Consider the following 15,493-nt stretch of genomic DNA (forward strand, 5'->3'; position numbering starts at 1 on the left):
CTCAAAACAGATGATACACTCAAAAAAGTTAATTAAAGAGATTTTTTATGAAGGGACTCTCTACAGAAATGTGTCCAGCATTCAGAGAACCAACCAAGGGCAGTGAAAGATCCAGTGTCTGATAATGACAGGAAATGGTTCAAACCCTGGGCCTGAAGGGACAGTAGGGAGGGAACGTTATGATTGGTGTGAGTTATATAATGGGAGAAAAGCCTTCTTCAGCAATTATGGTCCAGGTTGAGAAGCAGCCGTCACCAGAACGGAGCATTCAAGAGGGTCCATGGTTCAAGGAGCAGGGGAACAAAGACCCGAGCTCTCTCTCTGCCCCTCTGACCTCTGACCTTCTGACTGGTGCCTCTGTTTACCAATCTCAGCCGGAAGCCAGAAACCAAGGGCGCCTGGGTGGTGTGTTCCATCGAGGTGGGATTCTCAGAGATCAATGGAGGACAGACAAAGGTGACAATGGCTCTGGAGGGAAAATGAAGATTGAACTGTTCAGTTTTCTGCGACAAGATGAAGAGTTGTTCTTCCACTGCGCTGCTGACTAGTTTTTATGAGTCAATGTTCTTTTAAATCTTCTACCTTTTGGGGGCCCAAGAAACTAAAGAAGGGCCATTTCCTGAACAAACTAGTAGTCCTACAGAGAGTCAGAGGGTGGCCTTATTACAGTTCTTTGTCAGTTTTGTTGCAAAGAGCACCTGTTCACAGCTCCCCAACTGCCCTGTTCCTGTCTGCTGAGTACAACTTACAGCTATGTCATGAATACCATAGAAGGGTTCATAATGCTACCCAAAGTCAAGATGCTGGAGAACTACCATCCCTCAATGATGGGAGGACAGGTGATTTTTAGGTTTTTTCCTTGATACTTTTGTATATTTTCATTTTATTCTGTGTTTAACAGGAGAAAGCACCCCAAACAGTAAAGTTAAAAAAGAAAGAAAGAAAAAGAAGGAGAGACATAGGTCCTAATAACACACTTTATGGTTCAGGTGGATGTCAAAGTTTGCAGCTCCAAGCGCTCCTAAGGATGTGTCACCACTAGCCCACACGGTCATTGGTTCATTCAATCAGCAAGTTGTTTTTTTTTTAATTGAAATTTAATGTTTGTTTTTTTGTCTTGTATGTATTTCTTCGTTTTCAATCATAAAGTGTTATTGAGCCTCTGCTATGAGTCAATTATTGTGCTAGGATCAATAAGGTTCAGAGTCCTTGTCCTAGAAGTCTCCCTAGTTCAGATACTGAGCATTCAAGAGGGCAGTACTGTGGGTGAGAAAGGCAGGCGAGGCTGTGAGAACCCAAGGGCGCCTCGCCTGGTCTGGCTTCAGGGAAGGGCTCTGAGAAGAGGCAATGCCTGAACTCACCCTGGAGATACCTAACAGCTCCCCAGGACAGGAAGAAAGGAAAGGGCAATCCAGGCAGAGGGAACAAAGAGGTAGCAAAGGCACAGAGGCATAAGCAGTTCCAGTCTTTTAACATGTCAGAAGGAAGGAGGTGGTGTAGATGCCTCTAGAGCAGCGCTGCCCAATAGGACTTTCTGCAAAGAGGGAAATGCTCCATAAGTGCGCACTGTCAAAGCAGCAGATCTATAAGATGAACAAGTCTGGGGACCCGAGGGACAACATGAGAGCAGCAGGTGATCAGATTGTACTGTACACAGAGCTCTTGCTACATGGGAGATTTTAGGTGCTCTTGCCATAAAAACAAAAATAAAATGGGCAACTGAGATGATAGATATGTTAATTAGCTTCACTATAGAAACCTTTTTGCTATCTACTGTATCCCATTACATCCTGTTGTAATATACAAATTAATTTTTTTAAAAACAGCACTACCATGGAAATCTCTAGACTTAGGCGAGTAGTGAGTACTTGAATTGTGGCTCCCATGACTACTGAATTTTTTTCATTTTATTAGCTTTCAATGCTTTAAACAGCCACGTGGGGCTAGTGGCTACCAAATTGGACAATGCAGTTCCAGAAGTAAAGATTGGGGGAGGGATCTACAGCAAGAGGACCAGGTGTTGGATGCCACAATTCCATTCAGACTTTGCACCTTGATTCTGTGCACCATGGGAAGCCACTGAAGAGTGTGTCTGGAAATCATGGTCAGGTTGGGTTTGTGGTGAGTGGAGATGCATGAAGCACGGCAGCCATTTAAGATACAGCTCCAACTTGGGGTGGGCCTGAGGGGACTTCTCACCCTACCTGAGCAGAATTTGAAGAAATGAGCAGACACTTCCTAGATGGTCCTAAAGGGAGGGCATCAGAGATGTAATCAAGAACAGATGCAAAGCCCCAGGACAGAATGGCATGGCCATGTGCAGGGAGTCCCCCGCAGCTCTGCACAGCCAAGTCCAGGAAACGGAAGGAAGTTAGTTTCTACTTCCCATAAAGATAACAAAGATCAATAAAGGCTTTTAAGTAACTGAATCTTGAGTGTCTGACCTTGGGTTAATCATGCTTCTCCTCCATGTTGGGGGAAACTGAGGATTGTAGGTAATGACACTCCCCTCCTGGGTCTGTGTGAGGCCCTCTGTATTTCCTGCTGCTAGTTAATTGCATGGTGAATGTGGGTTCCCTGGGGTCCTCTCAGCTGCCTCATCAAGACTTGGCCCCTTGTGAGCATGAGGAGAGTTCCCCTCTCTTCAGCTGTCACCACCACTCATGCTGTCTTCCAAGCCACCCACCCTCCTCCTCCGTAACCATCCCCATCTCTTTCATATTTGGGGCATGAGGGGGAAAGCCTGCACAGACTCCATAGCAACAGCAAAGCATTTGTTAATTTAGAAAATTACCAAAACTTCTTTTACTTTTAGTTTTTACCAACTATGTATACTTTTTAATTTGTAATTGACAAATAGTTGTGTAAATGGATGAAGTACAATGTGATGTTTTGATCTTTGTGTGCATTCTAGTACTCTCACTTCACCAATTTATCATTTTGTCTATTTTTAATTGAGATAACGACTGTACATATTTATGTGGCATAGCATAATGATCATGGTAATTGGTATATCCATCACCTCAAACATTTTTTTTAATGAGAATGTTAAAAATTTACTTAAGCAATTTGGAAATATATATTGTTATTAACTGTGGGCACCATGCGGTGCAACAGGTACACTAAAACTTACTCCTCCAATCTAACCAACGTTTGTTTGCTTGGGTCAACGTCTTCCTATTCCTTCCCCTTCTGCTGCAGTCTGGCTGGGCACAATCAGGAGCCACTTGTCAAAAGAAACTAACTTTATTTTTAGAACCACACACGCCAAACAAAACAGCCTCTCAGGAAAAACCCTCAGAGCCCCAACTGCCACCACCGGCTTTCCACAAGCCTCTCTCTCCAACCCAAGCCTCTTTCTCCACCTCCCACAATCCTCCTGCTCTTGAGGCCGATTGGCTGGGTCACGTGAGCGGAGCCAAAAAAGTCCCCCAATGAGCAGCTCCGTGGTCTGAAAGGGCAGGGAAACAGCCCAATGAGCATCACCGCAGAGGAGCCAATCAGCTAGATGTTGCTGGGGCCGCTGTGAGCCAATCATCAGCCGGCAGCTGGAAGTTTGCTGGCAGCTGGAAGTTTGCTGGGGCCCCTTCGGCTGTGGCCCCTTCGGCTGTGGCTCTCAACATCTCCCCCTCTCTGTTTAAACAAAAAGCATGTGGCTTAGGGACCATGCCTGCCTTAGGTTGTCCAATAGTACATATGGTCCTTACCCGTTAGGTTGGTACCATTGCAATTGGATCTTACCCGTCACTGACTACCGGTCCAGTACAGCCACACCTGTGGAGAGGTCTTTGTACCAGCGGGGGGGTGAGGTTCTTAGCCTCACCTCTGTTGGCCCCCAAATTTTAGCTGGACGATCATGACAAGCAGAAGGGAGGAAGATACACCAAGCCAATTGATGGCTCCTTTTGGAAAAATTGTACCACTGATGACATCATCAGCAAAAATACCCCAACACTACCACAAGTCGCTGCACCAACAGATAGTTCACAATGGATACAGGTGAGTTCACAATGTGTCCAGGCAAGTTCTGCAAGCAGTTCAGTGATGGCTATTGCAGAAGCTGTAGATTGGTTTTATCTTTGACTTCACCAGCACTGGGATGAAGATAGGAATTCTGGCAATAATGGCTAAAGAAAAAATTATGTAACATTACAGAAGGCACTAAAAGAAAACAATTTTCTTAACAATTTACATTGTCTTCACCGGCACTGGGAGTTTGCTGGCAGCTGGAAGTTTGCTGGGGCCCCTTCGGCTGTGGCCCCTTCGGCTGTGGCTCTCAACACCCTTCCCCTCCAGCCTCTGCAAAACTTTCAAAATAAAAACGCAGAACACCACATTGATGCTTCATTGAAAATAGAGTTACTATTAATTCTGAGTTGTTTTCTTTGGTAGGAAAGAGTGCTTTCCTTCTGTCCTTCCTTCCAAAACAAGCTAAAGTGAACCAGGTGAGTTTGTCCAAGTACCTTCCAGGTTCCCCATTCTGAGGATGCTGATCCTGCAAAAGAGCTCAGCCACTCTGGCCACTCTCGGAGCACATAATGTAACTCTAGCCATCAGAGCAGCTCAGGGAAAAAGGACTGCAAACATGCACTTGGGGGAAAAAAAAAAACTGTTGACACATCATTGGAAACTTTGGAAAACTTTCTGCATAGGAAGGAGCTGTCCTGTGCCAGTGAGGTAGGCTGAACATAAAATCTTCCCTACCTCCATGTTTCCCACTCTCCCTGTTAACACTAACAAAGTTTTTTGTTCCTGTAAACCATCTGTCATGGTTGGAGAAAAGCAGGGGATTAAAAAGATCTTGAATAAAATCTGATCCTGGATGGTTGGACTGTGCCCCACATCCTGACCTATACCATGCTGTGGGAGCTAGGCTGCAGCTTGAAACCCCAGAATCCAGTTTTCTTCTCTGCCTATTAGAACTTATTGATACACCATCAGTGTAAGAGATGATGGAAACAACTTGCCATATGAAACTTTGGATATATACACTGCAGCTCTGCTTGAAAAATAAACATAAGTAGAGTGAACTCCCAGTGCATAATTCATAGCAAGAAAGCCTACGGACTGCAAGTCAGACTACAGTCCAGATCCCTGCTCAGCTACTAACTGCTCAGAGCATGTTATTCAAGCTCTCTGAACTCGATTTCCTTATCTAGGTTTGTAAAATGAAAATAAAATAATACACCTTTCTCTTAGGAGCATAGCAAAGTAATATATGAGCTACCATAATGTAAACATCTGGCCAAGTGCCCAGCACAGAACTGCTGTTCAATACATGTCAGTTATCTTAAAGAACACTGACATATAAGAAATGTATTTGTTCATGTGACAGGTATGTATTGAGTACTATTGTGTGCCGGGCACTGTTCTAGCCACCAGGGGCACACACAAAGTCCCTAGCTTCCTGTAGTTTAACTATTGAGTGGAAGAGGCAGTAATAAAAACTAAATATAAAGATAATAATTGATATTCTGTTAGGTAATGGTAAAATATGAAAGATAAAGAAGGGTAAGATCAGATTTAATGGCAAGGGGTGCTATTTTAGATAAGGTGATCAGGAAAGGTTTCTTTGAGGAAGTAACATGTAAGCACAGAACTGACTGAAAGGAAAAAGGAAGCCATGGATTCTCCTGGAGGAAGAGTATTTGAGGCAGAGGCAAAAGCCAGTGCAAAGGTCCTGGGACAGGAAGAAGTTCAGTATGCTTCCACAACAGAAAGAAGCTGAGTGTGGCTGGAGAGCAGGTTGCATAAGAAGAGTGGGAGATGAGCAGATAGGTACCAGGGACCTGGCCACAGGCTGGCATACTTTGAGAAGGCCTGGTGATTTCATATGTTTATCTTGCCTCTTTGATCAAACTGAAAGACTTCTGGGTCTGTGGAGTAGAGCAGTTATGACTGCGGAGCCTAGAATCAAACAGATTTGGGTGTTACGTTCTCAATCTCATATCACCTTAATCTCTAGAAGCCTCAATTTCCTCATCTATAAAAAGGACGTAATCGTGGTGCCTAACTCACTGGATTTTTATGAAGATTAAGTGAGATAATTTAGTTCGGTGCCTGGCATTGCATCAGGGCTCCATACATCTGCTATTATTATTGAAGACAACAGAAACAAGCTCTTTTGCCTATCAATAAATACACATTAGGCTCTTAACATGTGCAAGCAATGTGGTGGACAGTTCCACACTTCCCAGCATCCGCGTCAGATGAGTAACCAGACTCTTAATGAATTTTTGCAGATTTACAAAACAGCAGAGACTTTTAAACCCAGTGATCAGCGGATTGACGTCTCAATTCAGAACACAAGAGCCAGGAGGGAAACAAAATATGTCTTTGAACTCCCAAGCTACCTTTCAGCAAGATTACACACTAAAGCTATAAACTTGAGTTATGGAGCGGCTTCCATTCCTTACTCAGGCTTAAGTTCAATCTTCTATGCTTAGTCCATCAGGTTGCTCAGCCACAGAGGGCCAGAAGGAGCCAAAGGCCAACATGCTGAAGGTAAAAACAGCAACAGTGTGAAAGAAGAAAAACCAAACAAAAAAGGCAGGGAAAACTCCATGAAAGAACGTATATGGGATGCTCTCCATTCTCTCCTTCCAATATCTATGGGTGGCCATTGCATAATGGTTACTATACGATAATTCAGCTACAGCTGACCATTATTAGGATCTGAATATACAAAAGTGACAAGAACATCGTCTTTGACCTCACAGAACTTATGATGAAGTTGGGGGTGAGAGGCAAGAGAAAGATTTCAGTCATGTTGATGGACCAGAGTGAGTAGCAGGCACTAGAGGGCGCTGGAGGAGCACCGATCAGCTTTCAGCCACCAGAGAGGTTTCCTGAAGGAACTGGGCCAGTATCAGGGCTTGTGGACCCTGGTTCAATGGCTGAGTAAGAATCAGCACAATTAGGATAGACGCTCAAACCACAATGTGGAGTACAGGAGACGAGGATAGTCAATGGTCAGTGTATTGTATTTGATAAAGCAGGGGACTGCATGAAAATTCCCATTCAAAATTATTTTAGTACAACAAATTTAAGTTCTAAAATGCATTTGCTATCTGGAAATTCTTGCACGCTTGGAATTAGGTATTTTCTAGTGATCATGAGTAATTATTGTTAGGCTATAGTTTTTAGATAATACATGAAATATATAATATTAATATTTTGTACATACGTATTAAAGTACTTGCTTTGTTTTTTTTTTTTTTTTCTTTTTAGCATCTGGTTATAGAAAGAAGATTTAGAAAGAACTATCCTTGGCCATAGGAGTCCTTTGAAAGCTAGTACTATAATGATATTTATGAATATAAAAACATAAATCAGAAAAAATCTAATTCTTTAATAAAAAAAATAAGTCAGTTAACTTGACTGTCTCATAACTAAATAATGGCTTGTTGCCCTTCTATTTTTAGTTTATTCAAAAACCCAAGCCACATGTATGAATATATCACAATGAATCCCATTATTATGTAAATTTATAATGCATCAATAAAAAATATTTTTTTAAAAAACCACACGCCAGTGTTATCTAATGTGGTGTTGTTTATTTCAGCAACAGATTAGAAACAACCTAAACATCCAAAACAAAGGACCAGTGGGAAAAAAATGCCACATCCATAAGTGGAATACTAAACAATCATTAAACAGAAAAACACAGGGCTAATATATAATGTTTTTCAAGATCTATTCAGGAGAAAACATTGTGTGAGGGAAAAAAAAAACCCTAATAGGACAATGCACAAATCTAACAACAATGGTAGCCTCGAAGTTGGGGTTCTGGGGTTGAGGAGAGAGAAGGAAAATTATTTCACCCTGGTATCCTTTTTGCCTTTTGAATCTGTAGCACTGGTATGCATTAAAATTTAAAATCAAACTTTGGATAAAATTTTTTAATAAAAACAAAAGTGACATCAATCCCAAAGGGAATATATTGGTCATACAATGGTGGAGCAAGTTGAGCAGGTGTCAGATGAGGGGTGTCCCAAGGCTGCTGTCTCCTTTTCTGGCTCTGTTGCCTAGAGTATGATCAGAAATCAGACTACAGAAGGAATCTGGCTCAAAGATTATTGTACACCATGCTTTATAGATGTGAATTTGAAGAACTTGAGTAGACATTTCTGCAAAGAAGACCTACACATGGCCAATAAGCACCTGAGAAGATGATTAACATCACTGATCATTAGGGAGATGAAAATCAAAACCAGAATAAGATACTATACTCATCACAAAGATCATAAAGAATAATAAGAAAGAAAACAGTAAGTGTTGGCAAGGGTTGAGTATTGGTAAGAATGTGGATAAACTGGAACCCTTGTCACTGTTAATGGAAATATAAAATGGTACAGCAGCTGTGGAAAACACTATGGAGGTTTCTCAAAAAATTAAACAGAATTACAATATGATTTAAGAATTCCACTTCTAGGTATCTCTCCAACACAAACTGGAAGCAATTTTGAAGTGATATTTGTATAGCCATGTTCATAACATTATTCCACAATCACCAAATGATGGAAGTAACTGAACTGCCCACTGATTGGTTGTATTAGTCCATTTGCTATTGCTTTAACAAGATACCTGAGGCTGGGTACTTGATAAATTAAAGAGGTTTTTCGGTTCTAATGCCTGGAGGATCAAAACAGCATGGTACCAGGATCCTAGTGAAGCCCCACCTGGCTGTGTCACTACATGGCAGAGAAACAATATGAACCAACAGCTCACAGCAGGTGCCAAATGCATGGGGTAGCCTCACTTTATAACAATCCCTCTTGAACTTCTCCCACAAGAATGAGAATGCACTCCCTCAAGAGAAGCAGTAATCCCACTTAAAGGTATAATCACCTCCCGTTAAGCCCCACTTCTGAAAGATTCTACTTCTCAACACCACCACACTGGGGACCAAGCTTCCAGCACACAAACTTTTGGGGGACACATTTAAATTCTCTAAACCAGAGCAATGGGTGAATGGATCAACAAACAAAGTATACATAAAATGTAATATCATTCAGTCTTACAACGGAAGGAGATTCTGAAACATGCTACAACATGGATGCACCTCAAGAATTATAGTAAGTGAAACTAGCCAGTCAAAAGGGGCACCTAGAGTAATCAAGTTCAGTGAAGCAAAAAGTAGAATGGAGTTTGCCAGGAACTAATAGGACAAAGTCCTTGAAGTTTTCCTTCTTAGCCCAAACTGCATGTTCCTTAACTACAGTGATCTGAAAAAGACTATCCGTCTTTGAATAATGCCCTTGAAGAAGTTAAAGTACATAAATCTACCAATACATCGGAGCATTGTTTGACTGGGACCATGAAACAAGCAACAAGATTATTTTGACTTTATAAATAATACCTTAAGTATATTTATAGTGTGCCTCTCCTGTGCACAGCTCCAAGCATCTCAGGATTTATGTGATGGAGAGATGAGAAAATCATCCTCATGTGATAGATATGGAAAATAGGCTTAAAAAAAATCAAATGACAGATCTCGGTAGGATTCTCAACTTGAGACTTATCAAGCAGTGTCCCTCAGGAGTCATCTTACTTAATTTTTTGTCAACAACTTGCTTAAGTGGATTTTATAAATGATTCAAAATCTGTCTGAGTGACTGGAACTAGAAGTAAAAATGGCTTTTAGAACAACCTTGTCAGTTTATCCCTTGGAGAACACCAAGGCAAGAATGCCTAATGTTCCCAAAGTGAAAGGTCCCTCTTCACAGGTTAAGAGGACTGTCCAGGGGTTTGAACACAGGGAGCCCTATTGCTATCTGAGAAGCTGCTATTCATTCAAAGATGTTAGAATTTTGAATTTGTGGGAAAAAGGTCAGAGAGAGAAAGTCATAACTACACTGTATAACTCTGATTTTATAATGTTTCAATGAAAATGGTGGAGTTGACATGACCCCTAAGAAATCTCCTGAATGTTCCAGTTGTCAGCTTGCAGCCCGTTAGCTCCAGATTCACCCTTCACGTCCTGCCTGAGATGCTGGAGCTGGACCTGTGGGCATTTCTCTCCCACCAAGTGATACAATATGGGGCTTTGTCATGGAAGGGGCTTCAGGGACACTGGAAGATGAGGTTATTTCTCTTCCTGCTTCTGGTGTCTCTCCTCTTTTCTTGTGCCTGAAGTGCTCACTCAGCATGTGGGACACCCCGAGACAGTACCTAGTGGTACCCTTACAGGTGGTGTCCAGAAGGTTCTGCCAGGGGCCCAGTCAGCCTTCTAGCAGGTACATCGCTCCCATCAGCTTTCCAATAAGACTGGCCAGTGGCCCAGAGGACCCTAGAAGGCAGCTCCTAGCAAGTCAGCATTTCACTGAATTTCTCTGTTAACCCAAGGGCTACAACCACACCCTCTTCAAATAAGGCGTGAATATTAATTTGGGGATGTGGGAAGAGAGTCTGTTTCCAAATTTCTTCCTGCCTCAGATAGTCTGCCCTGGTCTTAGGAAATAGCTTCTCCCTGTGTCTGCTATTCCTATATCTTGGGAATTTTCTTAGCCTTTATGGTAGCTGATACTCTGATACTAGTTGATAATTCTTTATATTAAATTTCTCTGTCCAAATTATTGTGTGATCCCTGTAACCTGACTGAATCTAGGTTGATATACAGATGACCAACAGAAATGCGTTCATGAACAGATACACAACCTCATTCCTAATGTCATCAACAGGAGAACAAATGAATGAATTGTGGTATATTCACACAGGAAAATGCTATCCAGCAATAATAATAAATAAACCACCAATTCGCACAACAACCTAGATGAACGAACAAACAATGTTGAATGAATGAAGCGGAAACAAAAGAAAATGTACTGTATGAGTCCATGTATATAAAGTTTAAAAACAAGAAAAAAATTACCTGATGCTAGAAAGTCAAAACAGAGGTTCAACTAGGAGCAGGTGAGTAACTGGAAGGGGACCCGAGGAGCTCCTGGAATCCTGGCAATGCTCTGTTTCCTGACATGAGTGTTGGTTATGTATCACTGTTTTTGCAAATTCATTCAGCAGTACGTTTTTGATGTTTACATGGAAGACACTATCACCACGTATTTATGAGGTATGAATTATTTGTCTGAGTCAATTCACTCATTCATTCATGCAGTCAACACAAAATATATGCACATATTATATGTCAGTCACCATGTAAGATGCTGAAGATCTACAAATAAATTTGTTTCTCGTGGCTCCTGTCCATGAGGTCAAAGTCCAGAAAGGGAGATGGACAGGAAAACTACAATGCAACGTGATTAATGGGTTGGTGATGTTTGGAGGGATCTCTGGAGGTACAGAGGAGAGAGACATGAGTGGTACACTGAAAAGCTACACACAGAAGGGTGACATGTGACCTTGGAACTCCCCCACCCCATGGAATGCAGAGATATTTACCCACTCCACTGTCCTGGATTGTCATAAAAATATAGCCAAAGAGAAAAGGGAATTCCAAGCAGAGAGGACAATATATGTATAGGCACAGATTTTGAAAGCCATTTTAAACTCAGAGAAAAGAGATTGTTTGCTGTGGCTGGACTCCAGGTAGCACTGAGAAGAATGACAGAAGATGAAACTATTAGGCCAACTAAGGTTTGATTGTGATGTTTGTATGCCTTCTACTCAGTGTGGATTCTATACCACGAAGAGCCAAAGAACATTGTCTAGCTGGTTTCCAAGGAAGCCCTCTCACACACGCGTACACACCAATGCCTTTGTTAGTCTCCTCCCACAATGAATCTGGTTTAGTCCTTTCAAATCTGAATGTGGCTAATATGGCACAGTGTGACTTCTGAGGTCACCATAGTGTCTGCCTTGACAACTTATGAGGCTTGTTCCAAGGAAAGCCAGTTGTCATTTAAGAAGTACAACTATCTTGAGTCTGCCATGTTGTGAGAGAGGCAGCATTGAGAGAGACCATGTGCAGAGAGCTGTTCCAGACATCCTGGGCATCAACCCAGTTGAACCTTCAGATGATTCCAGCACCATCTAATATTTGACTGCAACTGCATGAGAAACTGCAATAGAGAACAGACCAGCTGTGTGCTAGGCTGAGCAAGGTCAACATATAGGACTATAAAAGAGGAAAACAGGTGGGGTTTTTTTATTGTTATTTGTTTTCTTTTTGTTTTGCTTTGAACTGGTACATTTTGGGGTACTTCATTACATGGTACTAGATAAACTGGAACAGACATCTTGGAATAGCAGTGGGACACAAAGAATTTGGGTTTGTTTTGGGGAACAAAGTCTGGAGGCATCATAGAGAATGGTTTGAAAAAGGCAGAGGCTAAAGGTACTGAGATGGGAGGAGACCTTTACAGGAGGATAAGCAGATATCGATGGAAGTAGGAAAGACTGACTGGAATCTATAGATATTTCTGAGGTAGAATTGACAGAATGTAAAGAATAAATAAATGTGTGGTGGCAAGAAAAGAAAGACTGAAAGTCAGATTTTTTTTTCCCAAAAGGAAGAGGTGGTGGGTCGTGTCCTCAATAGAAAGAAAGGCCTATCAATTAGGGTACTTAATGAAATGTGTATAGAGGGTGAGGGGTTTACAAGGAAATATCAGTAAAGACGACAAAAGAGTTGGAAAGTTTGATCTAGGACACAGGGAGATTGGGTCAAACCACATGTACATTACATATACACATAGTTAACATGTATGATGGTAGAGATCTCAGAAATGATCTCACTAATACAAAGTGTGCAGGATAAGAGGAGGGGACAAATGGTAGAATTCAGAAAAGAGAACTCAGTGGTCAGGAAAGTTTTCAGTTTGTGCAAAGGCAACTGAAAAGAGTAATAGAAAAAGAAAGAGAAGACTCATGTCTTAGAAACAGAGGGACAAGAGAAGGTTAAGAAGTATAAGGCTTTCATTGTCAGAAGCTATTGTGAGATCAAATAAGATGAGACTGTGGTTCTGACAATTAAAAAGTCATTAAGACTCTATGAAACTACTTTCAATAATCTGGCTTTGATCAGAGTAGTTTAAGAAGCTGATTGGAGGCTTAAAAAACAGACTATACATATAAATTACTCTTCAGAGATATTTGGGGTTAAGATAAAGGATGAAGAAAGATAAGTTTGTTTCTCTGAGCATGAAGGTAGGTTAAGGGGAAGGAGGAGCATAGGGGCAGGCTTGCTAGCATGGGGTCTCTGAATCAATGACAGGAGAAGATACAGAGGTCTCTAGAGCAAACTAGTTTATAGGCTTCTGCTTTCCAAGTGTGCTTACAGAATAGGAGCTCAGGGAATCTACTTAAAAATGCAGAATCTCAGGCCACACCTCAGTGGTAGTGAATCAGAATGCATATTTTTAACAAGATCCCAGGTAACTAACATGCACATTAAATTAATATGCACTGGGGTAGGAGAAAACAGAAATATGGAGGAAGGAAGAAAGACACAGAATATATGCAGACATTATGGCACTTTGGCCATTTTTTGTTCAATCACTCAGACATATTTTGATTTTTTTTCTGAAATTTAATAAGATACATTTGGTGCTCTCAAATTTGGGGGTATACAAAAAATTAAGTTTTGTGCTATGAGAAATTATCTCTAGTGAAATTAGAGGAAAAAGTTCTCTCTGTTCAGCTTTCCTCTAGGTAGGATTACCTACAGTGGGGTTTGGGATATTGTCACTACTTGAGCCTTACTCTCAAATATTCTGCTTTATTTATTAAAAAGTTTTTAACAATTACTTATGTGATTATTATGCAGCCAGGATTGATGATTATTAGAGTTAATATAAGGTAACCTTGACTGTATATTAGAATCGCCTGGGAGAGTTTGAAAGCTATCAGATACCTGAGTCCCACCCCAAATGATTTTGATTCAATCAGACTGAGATGAGCCTTAAAAATGACCTATTGATGTTGTCCCTAGTCCCAGCCCTTTAAGGTATTCATTTCCTTTACTTTAACAGTTCTCAGCCTTAGCTGCACAAATTATCTAGGGAACTTCAAGAACGACCAATTTCTAGGCACTTCTGTCAAAAAAGCCAGGTGAAAGGAGGTACATTTCCCTCTTCTTCCAACTAAACTCTCATAGCATTTACAATCTGAGCTATTCAATATTAGCTGCAGAACAGGCTGAACTAAGTTTCTACAGGGCAGGCTGAACAAACGTTAGCTGCAGGATAACCCATTCACTCAAACCCCCTCTGTCTGGTTCTTTATCACCTGTTTGCCTCAAGTCTGAACATTCAACCCCACTGAAGGATGAACACTCCACCCCCACCAGTCCGGTGCAACAGAAACCCACATCTGATCCCTACCCCATCTGCCTGAAGGCAGAAGATGACACCCTTAGCAACTACTGTGTGATCCAATCATTGTACACCAACAAGGCAGCTTGCAGACCCAGAGACCCCATTAGATTCTGGCTATAAAAACTCCCTCCTGCCTGGCCCCTCTCTCTTACTGCCTCTGTCTCCCTCTCTTGCTTTCGTTCTCCCTTGCTCTCTCTTTCTTCTCTCTCTCTCTTTTTCTCCTCTTTTGCACTGCTGCAATAAAGATCTGTTGGTGGCTCCCAGTGTTGTGGTCACTTTTCTTTCAACCAACGTAGCACTTATTCAGTCATCAACAACAGCAACCAATAGTGTTTGTTAAGCACTTACTAAGTACATAGGATAGTGCCACACTATTCTTTATTTGTAAAATGTGTATATATCTCGTCCTCCCAGCAAGACAGTCTTTTTGATAGAAGCAATATATTTATACTTCCTTTTTGTTCCCAGTTCCTAGTATAAAACGTTAGTCCTACTCTTCAGTATTTTACCACATCATATATTTAGGTTATAATTAAATAAAAGAGCAATAGCAAAGTCAAAGTATCTGGTTGGGAATAAGTAGGATTTTGGAATGTGATAATGTTTTTATTTCTTGGGAAACATGAAAGTCTGAAGTTTTCCTCAAGAACCACAACATATTTTAAAATGCCCCCGCCCCCCGCCCCCGGAATTTTGCGGCCTGGAAACCACAACAGAATCATCTGGTTATTAGTGCAGATTACTGGGTTCCATTTTAGACCTAATATATCAGAATCCCTGTGCATGGGTTCTAGAAATCTATATTTTAAATAACTATCCCAGACAATACTAATTGCAATGTAAAATCTGCACACAGCTGATGAGCAGAAACAAGAATTAGTGTGAATAGACTGCTTACTACAAGTTCAATATTTGATGAGCACACACCTTGAGCCGGCACAACGTGGGCACCTGACCACACTGAACTGGAGGAAGACTTTACCCTGGAAGGGCCAACAGGGTCAATTAGTGTACTGGCTGTCTTGCCAATAATCATAATGTAAAGCAATAAACTTAACGAGCTAGGCTTTTCATAGTCCACATCTTTTACCTCTCACATCAACCAGGCAGGACAGGCGTAAATTACTGTCCCATCTTTACCAAGGGTGAGGGTGAGGCTCTGAGCGTTTGCTTGGGATAGCACTACTGATGAGCCAAGATTCCAACCCCAGAACTAA

This window comes from Marmota flaviventris, chromosome 1, assembly GCF_047511675.1.
Source record: "Marmota flaviventris isolate mMarFla1 chromosome 1, mMarFla1.hap1, whole genome shotgun sequence".
Lineage (NCBI taxonomy): Eukaryota > Metazoa > Chordata > Mammalia > Rodentia > Sciuridae > Marmota > Marmota flaviventris.